The 12,159-nt window shown below is 40.2% G+C and overlaps 1 long non-coding RNA gene and 1 other non-coding gene across 2 annotated transcripts; both read left to right on the top strand.

Moving 5' to 3' along the window:
* Positions 1-2,462, top strand: LOC125304497. Its single transcript, XR_007195251.1, has 3 exons — positions 1-285; positions 1,658-1,781; positions 2,138-2,462. It is a non-coding gene; the product is annotated as an uncharacterized LOC125304497 (long non-coding RNA).
* A 1,890-nt stretch (positions 2,463-4,352) lies between these two features.
* trnal-uaa lies at positions 4,353-4,437 on the top strand. Its single transcript has one exon. It is a non-coding gene; the product is annotated as a tRNA-Leu (tRNA).
* The last annotated feature ends 7,722 nt before the right edge of the window (positions 4,438-12,159 follow it).

Below are 12,159 nucleotides of genomic sequence, written 5' to 3'. Positions count from 1 at the left end.
GTTGTTTATTTTTTTTACCATTTTGTTTACTTTGGATCAACTCTGTTGTGCATTAAGTGACCTGACTTGACCAAACCTACCCATGCTCTTCAGTCAATGACGTCGCTCAGTCTCGCGCTTGACAGCTTGAATCGGAATCCCTCGTCTACGACTAGAACTACTCCAGCCTCATTCTTGTTGTACTGCTAGAACCTGAGCTGACTGAGTGTCTCGTTGCCTCTGTCAAGTTTGGAGCCCCAAAAACTTCGCCCTGAACTTAACGGGACTTTTCACATTACCACACACGTAAGTTTTAGTCTCTTAACGTTAACAGAATAGGTATTTTGGTAAATTAAGGTTAACAGCGTTCTTTGTATCGATAGCTTAAATGAGCCTGGTACGCGACTAGCTAACGTTAACGTTAACGACCACGTTAATTACTCTAATCTTATCACTTTTATTCTACGTATATGTTGTCAAAAACAATGTTTAGGAATTGTTTCCGACAATTGGTAGGGTAGTACCATAACGTTAGCTGACTCAACCTCTGTCATTTGGAAATTATCGGGGCGTAGGACTTCTATATCGATAAGTTACATTGCAAGCTATCTAAAGTTTGGCTGCTAACGTGGCTAACTAACGTTATGCCTAGCTATCATTTACTTCAAATAGACATGTACTTTGTGTGACATTTATTATCACATAAACAACGTCTATGAATTATGTCCGACAATTGGTCGGGTAACGTTATAGCAAGTTGACTAGTGAAGTCTGCCGCTTTGGAAATTATGGAAACGTAGTTAGAATCCCTTGGGGGTCAATAAAGTATCTAGAATATCTAGCAATGCTATCTATCTATCGAATACATTGCTCGCTAACGTTACGTTGTCTTGGAATGAAGTTAGCAAGTTAGAAGTTGGCAGCCAACTAACAGGTCTAGCCATTATCTAGCCTACTTTAACTAGACATGTACTTTGTGTGACATTCATTATGACTTTTATTCGACGTATGTGTTGTGAAAAACAACGTATATTAACTATGCCCCACAGTTGGTCAGGTAGTAGTATAGTTGACTCGTGAAGTCTGACATTTGGAAACTATCAATAGTTTATGCTAAAACACTGCAGCAACACAGAAAGGTCAGGGCCACAACGCAAAACCGCAAACGAAATTAAGGCGTTAACGTTAACGCCTCTCCATAGAGAAACAATTGACCAACGCGGAAGCGTTTGACAGTATGCCTTGAACTAGGACGTTAAGGTTACATGACCTAAGGCCGCCTAGATGTTGCCAACATGCCTGTAATATGAACCTCCATAGGCACATGGGTAATGAACAACAGGGTGATATAACACAAAAATCTACCCTGAATCCAATGCTATCACATATTTTCTAACTTTATGGTGGCGGAAAAATAATAGACCTATCTAGAAAATCTCAGCCTATCAACATACTGGCCCAATGCTTTTCTGATTATAATGTTACAGCAAACAAACTTATTTCTAAGTGTGCCCCTAATATTTGTGTCGAGTACATGTCATGTTATTTAACCTAAAGGTACTACTTGGTCACACAGATGAGAGGTTGTGCCGCATTTTGTTAATTTAACATAATTGTGTTGCATTGTAATGTTATAGCAGTGGTCATGGTTTCACACAATTTTCTTTATTCAAAACAGAAAGCAATTGTCTTTTTAAAGACTTCCACCATCTCCACCTTCCCTTGTGCTGCGCTAGTCTTTGCCACAGAAATACTCCCAAGACTCCCATCTCCCATCCCTTGCTGTGCTACAGACTTTTCAGGTATGTCATTTTAATTATTTTTACTGCTAGACCAGCTATGCTGCTTGCTTACACTTTTTTGGTTACTTTTCTTTTTATTAAAAGTAACCATCATATCACATAACCATAACAATCAACCATCACATAATCTAATGTTCAGCTGCCTACAAAATCTGCTCCTGCTCTGCATAATATACTGCTGTGCTGAATTTTGTATTAGTTTTCTTTGCTCACTTCACTTAATTCATCCCATCACTAAAACCAACCTGATGCTGAAATTGATAGAACCGAGAAAGCAACAATGTTGCCGTGTGTGTTGCTGCTTATTTTTGGAAGTGTTTAACGTGTGTTTTTTCCCTTCTTTGTTTGCCTTTTAGGCTTGTTCCAGACCAGCCCTGTCAGAGTGGTATCTGCGTGTCACTTGTGACACTGCCTGTCATCGTCTGCACACCCTGCACTACACTGCACTGCAATCATATACAACAGAACCCACTAACGCCTACCTGCAAACATATCTACTACAAGAACCAAACACTTGCTGAGAACATATCTGACTGCACATGCTATACTCTGAACCCTTTTGATTGAAACCGCCTTTGAGATTGAAACCGCCTTTGAAACTGAATCCTTTTCTGAATACTACTCTGCATCATATTGAGACTGAATATCACTCTAAACCAGCAAACCCACTCTAAACATACCTGCAGACATATTTCATACATAATTGACCACTTTCTGATCACACATACCTTGCTACTATACTCTGTACCATTTTGAGACTGAAACCTCCTTTGAATTCTGAACCATTTTGAGACTGAAACCTCCTTTGAATCCTATTCGGAACCATTTTGAGACTGAAACCGCCTTTGAACTCTGAACCATTTTGAGACTGAAACATCCTTTGAATCCTATTTGGAACCATTTTGAGACTGAAACCTCCTTTAAATTCTGAACCATTTTGAGACTGAAACCCCCTTTGAATCATATTCTGAACCATTTTGAAACTGAATCGTTTTCTGAATACTACTCTGAACTATATAAAGACTCTGAACCATACTGAGAACTACCTGTGAACTATTCACATACAGAACTATTACTGTGAGCTGTACAAACCTGTGAAACATTTATATATTTCAATAATACCTGTCAAAGTTGTCTTTGCTGTTATACCTACTTTTAGACCTGGGCTGTGCTGCAAGACTGAATCTGAGCTGTGTGAGGACTTCGAAATTCCATCCTAGTTCAGCATAAAACTGATCATCTCAAGAGCTTCCTCTCATTCTTCATCAGCGTCATAAAGTGTTACCTCTACCTAGCAGTTCCAGTGCCATATTCAGAATTGCCACTGATAAACAAAATACGCATTAAGATAACATTGAGGATAATTTCAGAATTTAATCAATAATTAAACTAAAGTAAATATTGTGTGTGAAGGTGAAAGGTGAATTTTGTTAAGGTGAATTTTGTTTTAATTCTTTGCTTACCAAAATTTCATTTTTGGGCCCACTATTTATTGTAATAAACCACTGAAATAAATACTAGTGTTTGGATATTGAGTTAATTAACATTCAATCTCATCTAACTGTTTTTGTATACTCAGATTAAGTTGATTAAGTAACCTGTGAGTAGAACAGTAAGTGCTATTGTATAATCTGATAAACAATAATTTGTACAACCCATATTAGACTTAACTAAACTTGACCAGTAGACTATATTAAGCTTAAGATTGTAGCATTTTGAAACATGCCAAGGAAAGGCCGTCGCTCAGAGGCTCAAAAGAGACGTTGGCGTAAGTTGGACCTCTCTGAAGTTGAACCACATCAGAGTGACTTGAATGAGAGAGAACAGGCAAATGAGTTAACTAGTGTTTTCCGCATGAACATGGAGCAAAGAGCCATCACATGTGTTCAAGCAACTCATAGCCAACGTGATGTAAGGTATGGGAACAACAGTAACAAGCAGTGCACCTGCAATTCCCTGGTATTTCTGGCAACTCTCCATTACAGAACTGAGCTCAACAGTGATGATCTTGACTATGTTTTGCAAAAAGGTAACTTGATGTACAGTGAAGCACTGGTAAGGTTGAGCGTGAGAGGCAATGAAGCACCCGACCACTTGGCTCTTGATGAATTACCTGATAGTGTTGAAATCTATGGACAGATGCATCAGTAGTAATTATCCTGAACTATCTGTCAAAATAAGCCCCGCCCCCTGAAACGTCATAAATCACGTCATAACCACGCCTCCTTTTTATGCAAATTAGCCACGTGGTTGTCACCACGTGTTGTTTGTTATTGTTATTGTTTTGTGAGTCATGTGACAGTCATGTGACTGGTGTCAAACCCCTGGGCAGCCATATTGGATGTAAAGTCATGTGACAGTCATGTGTCTGGTGTCAAACAATGCCACGCCCCCTTGGCATCCATATTGGATGTAGTGTCATGTGACAGTCATGTGACTGGTGTCAAACCCCTGGGCGTCCATATTGGCCCCCAAACCCCCATGTGTGTTTTGTGGATAATGGGGAATCAGATAAACTTTGTAAGAGTTGTATATGTTTAGTGGTAAATGGGGCTAAATACAAAGTGTGCTGCTAGGATGGCCGAGTGGTTAAGGCGTTGGACTTAAGAACCAATGGATGTTTGTATCCTCGTGGGTTCGACCCCCACTCCTAGCAACTATATTAATGGCTGAGAGTAGAATGAAGTTTACTTTTATTTGCTATTTGTCTGGCTCATTTTTTGAACCCTGATGCCACAGCCGATAGATTATTGGAGCTGGGGGCTGACATGCATGAGCATGCGGGGTTCACGCCTCAGCAGCAAATAGGTTTTGCTGATGTGGCCGTGTTTGAGGACATGTATGATGTTAAAATTGTGGTCTTTTACCGAACCCCCCTACATGAGTTGCTGACGTATCAGACTAGGGTGACACCCAACCCTAAGAAAACTGTTTATCTGTACCTCCATGACCATCATTACCACCGGATTTTGCGCCCCAATACATTCCTGGGGGAAGGTCACTTTTGTGGTTTTTGCTACCGTGGCTACAGTAATAAACGTGATCACGCGTGTAAATACAATTGTGATGTATGCAACGATGTGAATTGCCACAAAAATAAAGGACCATCAGTATACTGCCGTGATTGTATGCGATACTGCAAATCAGCTTACTGCCATTCCAGACACAAACAACCTGAGCCCACTGGGGTTATAGGCAGAATGGTGGTCCCATGTGATGTCACTAAGTACTGCAAAAAGTGTAACAGACGATATCATGTCAGCATGAATAAGAAAAACCCCACAGATGCTCATCCATGCGTTGTCCTCACTGTAAAGCCAATTTGGTGCCTGGTGATAACCATAGCTGTTTCATTCAACCCTTCAAGCCGGAAGAGACAGAGCCCAAGTATATCTTTTTTCGATTTAGAAACACGAATTGAAAATGGTAAACACCAGGCTAATTTTGCTGCTGCCATGACTTTCAAAGGGGGATCTTTTGAGGCCGAGGGTAGTAGTTGCGTGTTTATGATGTTGAGACACTTCAGACGGTCTACATATAAGGGCTACACATGGATGGCCCACAATGCATCAGGGTTTGATAATATAATTTTACTGGAGCATTTCACCAAGCTAGGGTTACGCCCAAAATAATCATGACTGGATGCAGATTAATTTTCATGTATGATGAGATCTTTAAACAGCGGTTCATTGACAGCTATTCGTTCATCCCCATGCGTTTGGCTAAGACAACTGCGGCCTTAAATCTGAACACCGGTGAAAAAGGGTACTTCCCACACAAATTTAACACAGCAGCTTAACAACTACTATAGGGGCCCCTATCCAGATCGTGGAGTACTATGGGTACGACACCATGTCCGATAAAGACAGAGCCGACTTTGACACATGGTATAGCGAGGCATCCAAAGGCGTATTTGATTTTCAGAAAGAGCTACGATCTTATGGGGTCCATGATGTTGTGCTACTGAGGGACGCGTGCATGAAATACCGCGAGACGTTCATGGGCTGTACTGGTGTAGACCCATTCACTCAGACTACATTAGCATCCTGCTGCATGGCTGTCTACAAGGCACGCTTCCTGCAACGAGCCACAATAGCACTCACACACAACAATGCCTATGTTAACCAACATAAGGCATACTCCAACTCCTCTATCCAATGGTTGGAATATGTGAATGATAGTAGGGATATGGTTGTACAACATGCTTTGAAAGGTGGCGAGGTGCAAGTAGGTCAGTACTACCTCGACGGCTATTATGAAAAAAATGGTGTCAAACATGCACTTTCGAATTTAATGGCTGTTTTCATCACGCCATGATTGCCGCTACAATCCAGACCATATACACCCCCTGTTAAATATCCCTTACGGGGATGTGAGGAGACATTTTGATGATAAGGTGACATACCTCACCAAGACCAAAGGGTTTAGGGTCGAAGTGATGTGGGAATGTGAGTGGAACCAGGCTAAGCAGCGTGACCCTGATGTTAAGAGATTCATGGCCACATAACGCACACCCCGAAAGCGTTTAAATCCTCGCGATTCTCTTAACGGTGGAAGAACAGATGCCTACAATCTTTACCGCAAAGCTGGTGAGGGTGAGAAAATTCACTACGTTGATTTCACATCCCTATACCCGCATGTCAGAGCAAGTGTGAGTACCCCATCCACAACCCCCAGATCATAGTGGGAGATTTTCAGCCACTTGAAAATTATTACGGGTTGATCAAAGCTACAGTCTCTCCACCTAGGGGCTTACTACACCCCGTGCTTCCATACCGCTGCAACGGCAAATTGATGTTCCCCCTCTGCAGGACTTGTGCTGTAGAAGAGAATCAGACCAGCCCCTGTGAGCACAGTGAGGATGAGCTCCCATTTCGGGGTGTTGGGTTAGTCTTGAGCTGATGAAGGCTATTGAAAAGGGCTACATTGTTACCAAGGTTGATGAGGTCTGGCATTTTTCTCAGAGATCCGACACATTGTTTTCAGACTATGTGAAGACATTTCTCCAATACAAGCAGGAAGCTAGCGGATACCCTGCCCACGCGGTGACTGATGAGGCTAAAGAGGCCTACATCGAGGACTATTATGAGAAGGAGGGATTAGGCTGAATCCTGATAAGATCTGTTTGAACCCCCCGCCGTAAGGCAAATAAACAAGTTGTTGCTCAACAGCCTCTGGGGTCGCTTCTCTATGAGAGAGAATTTGCCCACCACCGAGATGGTGAAAGACCCCAGCATTTTGCCAGATACATTTTGGTTGTGAATATGATGTCACACACTTTTCATTTGTGTCTGATGATGTGGCCTTAGTCCAATGGCGTCATGCTGAGGGTAGTTGTGTACAGACCCCAGACATAAATGTGTTTGTGGGTGCATTCACCACCCGCTCATGCTCGCCTTTAAATTGTAATGAGCTTATGGACAAATTGGGTGAGCGCCTTTTGTACACAGATACTGACAGTGCGGTTTATGTCTCAAAGGATGGCGATTGGGAGCCGCCGCTGGGGCCCTATTTAGGGGATCTCACAAATGAGCTGGATGATGGTGACTACATCACAGAATTCTGTTCAGCCGGCCCGAAGACTTATGGCTACCGCACAGCCCGGGGTAAAACCTGTATGAAGGCTAAAGGTATCACGCTTAATGCAGAGAATTCAAAACTGATCAGATTGGACACCCTCATTGGCCTTGTTGATCATTATGTGACTGACAGAGATAGTACACGACACATACGGGCTCGAACTGATAATATTGTGCGTATCAAGAAACATCTCATTCTAAAAACAAAACTGGTGAGAAGAGGTTCAGGGTTGTTTACAACAAGAGGGTGCTACTACCCGACTACACAACTAGGGCCATACGGATACTAAGGGGTATATGTCTATCATGGATAAATATAACACTGGCTTAAAAGAGGCCCCTGTATAATGATTTCAGACTACAGCATCCATTTTCTTGTGTGATAAGCGGGCCTTCTAATTCTGGCAAGACATTTTTGTAAAACAGTTGATAGCCAATATCGACATCCTTATTAGTGATGCAATTGAAAATATAGTGTATATTTATGATTGTTGGCAACCACTTTATGACGAATTGTTAAAGCTGAGAGATGTCAAATTTATTCAAGGAATACCTAACGCTCTAGATGATGATGAGTTATTACCCATATCAAAAAAACTAACCTGCTAATTATTGATGATGTGATGAAAGATGCCAGCAATAATACAGAAATAGAGAAGGTGTTCACACAGTATGTACATCATCGTAATCTTAGTGCCATTTACATGGTTCAGAATCTGTTCTTTCAGGGGAAATCTAGCAGAACAATCAGTTTGAACACTAATTATCTAATTGTTTTCAAAACCCTAGAGATAACAACCAAATCAGTGTATTAGCGAGACAGATGTACCCCGGTAACACAAAAATTCTTTCTTGAATCTTTTAAAAATGCCACTGTGAAACCCTACGGATATTTGTTGATTGACTATAAACCAAAACCCCAGATTTGTACCACCAGAACAGATTTGCTTTTGGAGCATCAGGCTGTCTATGTGCCAAGAAAACAAACTGAGACACAGATATGTCTGAGAGAATCGGTAGAAATTTGCCTCTTTTGAGGCGTTTACTTAAAGCTAAACCGCCCCAGAGACGTGTCATTTTACATTCTAAGGCCAGATGAGTTAATCTTAGCTCTCTGCGAGGTGACACTGAATATTCTTCGTGGTACTATACCCTTAACAGCTATACAATATAAAAAAAACGTAAAAATAAGATTTTGATAAAGTTACTGGCTGACAAGAAAATTGGCCTACGACAAAGAGACGACTATTAACCAGAAAGGTGGATTTCTCCTGCCCCTCTTGAGTGTTGCTCTGCCGCTCATAACCAGTCTGTTTACATCAAGACAGAGTTAGAAGTAATGGAGTACGCTGAGAAAAAATGTATCTGGTACCACAAAGACAATTGGACCGTTTAAAAAATGATGTTGTAACTACCCCACTGCGCCAGTCTGTTGAAAACGAGTTGGAAGTAGCTATGAAAAATGTTTTGAGTAAAACACACCTGACCCCTCATGAGAAGGCCCTGCATTATACGTCATTATTACAGAGATATTTGGCCCTGGTTAAACAGGGGGACCTTGAGACGAACACACTGACACTGAGTTTACCACTGCAGTCATCATCCGATGATGTGTCACAAAGTTTAGCAGTACAGGCTACGCCCCCCACTTTTGAGAACAATCAGGTAGCCTCTGAGGTTTTAAAAAATGTACCCCTGAGAAGACAAAAAATGCTGAGTATATATTAGCAAAGATGTACAACTCTCAAGGCATAGCATCGTGGGACGATTCGGGGTCTTTTGTTTTTAACGGCACAACCATTCCAGGTACGCATGTGTTTGATCTGGTAAAAAGTATCACCGGGCCACAAGCTGTGAGCCATCGCAGGCGACCTCAAGGATGGCATGAATTTCTGAGGGCTATTGCTATGCTAAACATCCCTCTTTCTACAATACCAAATAGACTAGTTAAAGATTCAATCACAGCACTGAAAAGAAATAGTACACCTACTCATACACCAGTTAGAGCGGTATCAGAATCCCCTGGTTTTTCAACACCTCAATTAGATGCAACCGCATGGCTTGAATTTTAGAAAATCTTGTAATGATTACTATGCATTGCTTATGTCTAATGTTCACAGATGTTGTAATATTTTATAAATTGTAATTTTTCTGCTTTGTTTTTCTTATGTTTATAATGTTTTATAAGGTTGTATGACTTTTGATACAGGTATGACTTATAATGTGTGTATTTCTATCCTTTTGTTTTTCAATAAAAACACCCAACTCTGAAATGTCATTTGACATGTTTATTTATTATGAAGCCTTTTCAACACTTTTTTAGATACTTATCATTGATCTGTGCATGCTGCACACATGTGAAAATGTTACACATGCATTTACAACCTTGTAATTTTTTCACAATTAATGACACCATATTATCATTTCTATTTAAATTTTCAGAGTATTTAAGCATCACATCTTCATAGCATAACCCTTTCAACATATGATACAGAAAGAACACACAATGTTGACCACATGTGATAGACGTAAAGTCTTGCACCTGCTGGTTTGAATATAGCAGACGTTTACCCATGTTTTTCAGAAATGTGTATATGCTTGGAGAAAATATATCACTGTCTGGACGGTTCCCGAAGCTGTCGAAGAAACACACATCACCTTCTTCAGTTATGTACGTAGCTAACCAGTGTTCACCAGGTTGGTCTGAATTATGTGTATTAATTATCACAGAGGCTGGTAGATGATACACGGGTGTTTTAGGTAGCTGATCACAAGCCAATACCCCTAGAAAATGTGTATTTTGGATATATTATCCATAATAGTCGATAATTCAACAGTATTCATGATCTTTCAGTAGTAGTCCATCAAAATCTGTCTTCGATTAGACACCTCAATTATACTGTCAAATACCGCATACACAATCAAATTTATTGTATTCGCAACGTTGTCTGAACCGAACTTCCAAACGGATATTGCCTGACTTTATTAATGACAGATGCTGGCCACACTCCTCGTCCAGGCGTTAAATTAAAAGCAAAAAATACTGTAACCGGACAAGTAGTCCTGACGATTTATGACCAGCTTTGTTTTCAGATGTCTTCCTGTGGATAACACCAATTGGTAAAACTCCCGCATCGCAGACGCTTCATTAAATTTCGGGCTGTAGCGCTTAGACGGGTATTGTTGTCCATCTACATAAACGGCTAGGAATTCCAGATCATAATGTTTAAACGATAAGGATTTTTTTGTGTATGATCCAGTATGGGCATCATTATCGACCATTGCTAATATGATGGATTTTGGTAACGCCCCCAGAAATAGGTTTTCCTGATTAGCCACCCAAGGCATCAGCCGGTATTGAGAAATTTTTTAGACATACTCTATCAATAGGGTATTTAGCAGTGGTGGACTGCAATGCTTGAGCATGACCCAGTCTCACAGCCGGAGATACAGAAACTTTCTTCACAAAAAAGACTTGCTGAAAGAATGTTGATTTTGTATGTATTTGACAGTATAATTGAGGTGTCTAATCGAGAGACAGATTTTGATGGACTACTACTGAAAGATCATGAATACTGTTGAATTATCGGACTATTATGGATAATATATCCAAAAATACACATTTTTCTAGGGGTATTGGCTTGTGATCAGCTACCTAAAACAATTAATATCATCTACCAGCCCCTGTGATAATTAATACACATAATTGCGACCAACCTGGTGAACACTGGTTAGCTACGTACATAACTGAAGAAGGTGATGTGTTTTCTTCGACAGCTGGGAACCGTCCAGACAGTGATATATTTTCCCCAGCATATACACATTTCTTCTGAAAACATGGGTAAACGCCTGCTATATTCAAACCAGCAGGTGCAAGACTTTTCGTCATCACATGTGGTCAGACAGGTGTTCTTTCTGTATCATATGTTGAAAGGGTTATGCTAAGAAGACGTGATGCTTAAATACTCTGGAAAATTTAAATAGAAATGATACAACAGTGAAAATATTAATTGTGAAAAATTACAAGGTTGTAAATGCATGTGCAATATTTTCACATGTGTGCAGCATGCACAGATCAATGACAAGTATCTAAAAGTGTTGAAAAGGCTTTTTGAATAAATAAACATGTCAAATGACATTTCAGAGTTGGGTGTTTTATTGAAAACAAAAAGGATATAGAAATACACACATTATAAGTCATACCCGTATCAAAAAGTCATACAACCTTATAAACATTATAAACATAAGAAAAACAAAGCAGAAAATTATAATTTATAAAATATTACAAATATTCAGAACATTAGACATAAGCAATGCATAGTAATCACACATATGATTTCTGTATCTGGCTTCATGTTGCATCTAATTGAGGTGTTGAAAACCAGGGGATTCTGATACCGCCTAACTGGTGTATGAGTAGGTGTACTATGTTCTTTTAGGTGTTGTGATTGAATCTTCCTTTAACTAGTCTATTTGGTATTGTAGAAAGAGGGATGTTAGCAGGCAATAGCCCTCAGAAATCATGTCATCCTTGAGTGTCGCTCACACAGTCAAAACCGGTGACATTTTACCAGATCAAACACACAAGTATTTCCGGAATGGTTGTTGTGTCATAAAAACAAAAGACCCCTTTAATCGTCCCACGATGCTATGCCTTGAGAGTTGTACATCTTTGCTAATATATAACACCAGCATTCCTTTTGCTTCTCAGGGTACATTTTTAAAACCTCAGAGTTACCTGATTGTTCTCTCTTTAAAAGTGGGGGCGTGAGTTTGCATCAAGCAACTTTTGTGACACA

The sequence above is a fragment of the Alosa alosa genome, chromosome 12 (genome assembly GCF_017589495.1).
Source record: "Alosa alosa isolate M-15738 ecotype Scorff River chromosome 12, AALO_Geno_1.1, whole genome shotgun sequence".
NCBI lineage: Eukaryota > Metazoa > Chordata > Actinopteri > Clupeiformes > Clupeidae > Alosa > Alosa alosa.
The sequence above is the reverse complement of the archived record's forward strand: the minus strand, read 5'-3'. Positions and strand labels throughout refer to the sequence as shown.